At 44.3% G+C, this 4,493-nt stretch overlaps 1 pseudogene; it reads right to left on the bottom strand.

The window, feature by feature from the left end:
* Positions 1-574: 574 nt before the first annotated feature.
* On the bottom strand, positions 575-2,987 carry LOC123170614 (uncharacterized; annotated as a pseudogene).
* Between the last annotated feature and the right edge of the window lie 1,506 nt (positions 2,988-4,493).

The raw sequence follows: 4,493 nt of genomic DNA on the forward strand, positions 1-4,493 counted from the left end.
GCTCGAACAACGTCGCACTCTTGCCAATTCATCTCAAATGTGTCGCACAGGAGCTATTGGCCCAAAGTGCTCCTGTCCTGCAGCATGAAAACTGAAAAGCAACATGGCTTTGAAAGCTCAATGGCACTGGATACCTGCTCCAAAATTCATTTTCTTTGCTCAGCGGACTTATGCCGAGTGAATATAAGATCTAATAGTCAAATCCAGTTGTATACATGTACGTGGTACACAGCCCCAAACCCTTTTCACATAAACGACAAACAGTGAACTTGAAAACCAATCTGCTATTTGGTTCCCAAGCCAAATCATTTCATTCAGTAATGCACACGCTGTTTCTTTAGGATCTTGTCACTGCATTTCACTGAATCAAGTGGACATTCAAGGGTTTGTTAATAGCCAGTGGATGGTAACCATGTAAAAACCGAACTGACACAGCTACCTTTGCTTTTAAAACTGCTATCCAGAGTTCAAACAGGGGGCTGCTATAATTTGATAATTTCTACTCAGGCAAATCCTATATATGAAAATACAGAAACTAGAAATGTATTGACTAAGACAATAAATGCTAACCCCTTCATATAGTTGGTGCAGACAATGATGGTGGGAATCCAGCATATAATAGACCATGTAAGATGGGTTTGCTAAGCTTAGCAAACAACTCGACCTGCAACGTCTTCACGTCCACCAAAAGGCATCCTAACTTCAGCTCCTCTGGCAAAGATGTGGTGTACAACGCTTCCATGAGCAGGTATCCACCGGCTACACCAATGAAAACAGCACGCTTTACAGGCAACAGGATGACCTTCTCCGAGTGCCACTGGTTATTCCTCATAATGGAATACGCTAGCCAATATGGATCATCATCGCTATCCTTATCATAGACTTTAGTGAGCATCCCGAGCGTTCCTTCAGTTGTCTCCAGAATGGCAAACTCACTTGTCCAGTTTTGATCAGGAGGGAGGTCGACAACAGAGAACTTCATTGCGCACACATCAAGCACAAGCAACTTGCTCAGGAAATGCAAACATCAATAGAAGCATCTGTTGGCATATTGATGATTGGAGTAGGACAGCCCATGCTCAGAGTTCTCAACTGAAGCAAACACAGCCGGAGCGCTCCATTGGTCAAACGTACGAGCATGCCACTGTCTATCCAAAGAGGAGGAGGAGACCACAAGCAGCAGATTCATTCTGCATTTGGCCAAACACATCACCTTGAATGATAAAGGATCCTCATCCTCGCCAGGAGCAAGGAACGTCTCCAGACTGAGGACGTCGGGTTTACGGACAAGCGCTTTCAGGCCGACGGGGAGGGCGGGCAGCACGATGTAGCGGCGGTGCACGGGGTCGCACACAGCGAGTTCCCTGACAAAAAATTGGCACACCTCAGCGCCCATGGCCCCGGTTTTTTCCTTGGCCGGGTCGCTGGCTAGGAGGGCGCGGCCGTGAAAGAAGTCAACTTGACTCCAGGAGCGCCCGGCGGTGGAGGGGAGTAAAGAGGAGCATGAGAAATTGAATCCGGTGAAGGCGCGGGCTGTGGTGGCGGAGGGGTGCGGCGGCTGGGCTGGGATGAAGGGATCTTGGAGCACGCCGATGAGGGGCGGCGGGTGGAGGACGCGGTAGAGGCGGAGGAAGGCGTGGCCGGCTATGACGTGGCGGAAGGAGGCGCAGGCGGTGGAGGCGCGGGCCAGGTCGGCGGCATCGGGGAGGCGGAGGAAGATGTCCTCGAGCAACACTTCCGGAATATCCGCGATGGACGGCGGCGGCGGTGGGCTTTGGTGGGAGCTTGGCGGCGGCGGCGCCATTACTGTCGTCGGGGAATTCCCATAGGAATGACGTGTTTTTTTTTATACTAGGTAATTGCCCGTGCGTTGCAATGGGAACATAAATGTTCTAGTGGCTCGATCCTAAACATGTCAAACATATATCTTAGATATAGTATACGAATATATTTAAAATGGTATAGTAGTATATATAGTACCACATGGTAGTATATGAGACATATGGGGTAACTACCACTGGCTGACAGATATTAATCCTATTCATCACCCAGGATGCAGAATAAGTTATTCTTCACCCAAGGTAATCTTACGATCGCTTCATAAATAAATTACGTTTGAAATACAAATAGTTACATTCATATTGTTTCACTACGTAAAATTTGATATAAGAAAACAAAAAAAATAGGTTATAAGACCTATTTTATCGCATTTTATGTATGTTTTTTGTATGTTTTACATTACGTTTTTACGTTCGTAATTTTATGTAACATAAAATATTTTTTGCGGCGATATATTTTCTTACGTTCTCTTTTTAGTATGAAGTAAGACAAAATTTACGAAACCTAAAAATACGGTGCATTGACCTCAAAATAGAGAGGGGGTGAAGAATAACTATTTCTCATCCAGGGTGACGAATAGCGCGACCCTATATATATATATATATATATATATATATATATATATATCAACAGTCTGGAAGGCATGAAAACCTGGACAGTGTATACCTTGAACTATGTCAATGGCTTGAGCTTGTACTCCCAAGTCCCAACTGTTTCACCATCTAAATCTGGTCAACATTATCAGCATGATCAGCGTTTACTCTTTACTTTCTCATGTGCAACATCATCATGAGTACGATCTTAGATGATAAACAGTGTCCACTACTTATGGTTGTTTATTGTGTGAATCTTCAATCGGAGTCAGGTGCCCTTGGTGCCTTTCTTGCACAAACTAAAACTTCAAAAAGTGAACAGAATCTGATGAAGTAATTAGGATAGAAAATTCCTAGTAGCGGAATACAAGGTGAAAAAACTGAAAGTAATTTACTATACTACTATAGTTTAGTACAACTTCTTCACATGTATAGGAATTGAATAATGACCAACAATCTAAAATCATTCACTTACGAAGAAAGAGGGAAGAGAACAGAGGGGAAACCATCATATCCAGATGTGGCATACTCGGCTCCTTCCTGTCTTGTCACCATCTTCGTTCATGTTCTTTGCTGGTCGATTTTCTCAGCAGGGGCCAGGGCACAGGAAGCTTTGTTCAAGGAAGAACCTTTGTGAGGCCAAATAACCAACAAAATTCTTGTTTACATAGACACAATAAAACATAAATGATGAACTACACAATAATTTCTTAGTGATCATGCAATAAGCTGGTCCCAAATCTAAAACTTCCGCTCACATAAAAAATACAGGAAACAATATGCATATATAATGATTTTACGCCATAATGATTATTTTGAGAAACTCGTAATATATATTTGGATGGCTCCACAACAAAAGTATGAAATTCTTCATGTTGAAAACATAACACAAAAAAGGGAAATACGAATCTCTTTGAGACATATATCAACAAAAGGAGAAAAAATATTATCTCAGTGACCAATCGAAATCGTTGAAAGTTCAACACACCAGTCCTTGAGCAAATGTGTACCCGCAAAGCAATTTTTTCTCGAGTGCACTCTTAAATCTTTTGTGTCGCATGTAAACAACATCAAATTACAGTAGACAAACATGGTGTATATGCATGTGTGGTAGGTGGCCCTAACAGAAATCACGAGAAAGACAATGAGTAATGGGAACTTCTCTTTTGTAATGGCCTGAGTGGTGGTTATGTATATAATGAAAACAATGTTCAGAGAAAGGTATCACGTACACAGAGACATGTAGCTGGAGAATCACAGGCCCTCAATCAAAAAGCTAAATGTCAGTAAAACGTATTATGTGGACTGAAGGCATCACGTACACCACGAGACATATAGCTAGAGAATCATAGATTATCTGAATGAAAAAGTCAAATGTCTGTCAAATAGATTGAGTGATTTGCATGGCATACGTACTGTTGTCCCTCCTTGCCTCTATCCGCTCATGACAAAGGCGAAGCCTGCCGGCGGCTCCAGGCAGCGGTGTGGGTGTGGTCTCTTTAGCCGAGAAGCGATACTCCCTGATTTGGAGCCGTAGCGAGGTGGTGGTTGCTTGGGGACGTGCAGCTCCCCACCATAATAGTCTTCATCGATCACGCCGGGCTCGTCATTTGGGGTTACAGGCGACAAACCAATCACGCTGTCCTCAATGCCAAACGCCCCAACTTCGCATGGATCCTGTGCTCGGAGGCGATCGCATGCTAGTGTCGACGCTGATCTGGAAGACCTCAATATCCTGGTGGACATCAGGCGCGTCGCCGACGCCATCGTCCCCCCAGACTGATTCCTCCTGTCGTTGCAGAGAGAGGACGAAAGAGAGAGGGAGAGGTGACTCTCAGTCTCAGTCGGTCGTACCGTTCGCCCATTCGGCCACCAGGCTCCTCCCACTTGTAGCCACCGCCGCGACACTGCTAAAGAATAGAGAAAGGTTGAGACAGGAAATAAATAAATGCGATTACGGTGATTGGTTCCCAAATTATCGTAATTGAATCAACTCTTATCTATCAACGCACGAGGAAAGGGGCGGAGATAGGGTGTCATAGGACGTGTGTGGGTGGCAGA

Source organism: Triticum aestivum, chromosome 7D (genome assembly GCF_018294505.1).
Source record: "Triticum aestivum cultivar Chinese Spring chromosome 7D, IWGSC CS RefSeq v2.1, whole genome shotgun sequence".
In the NCBI taxonomy this organism is placed as follows: Eukaryota; Viridiplantae; Streptophyta; class Magnoliopsida; order Poales; family Poaceae; genus Triticum; species Triticum aestivum.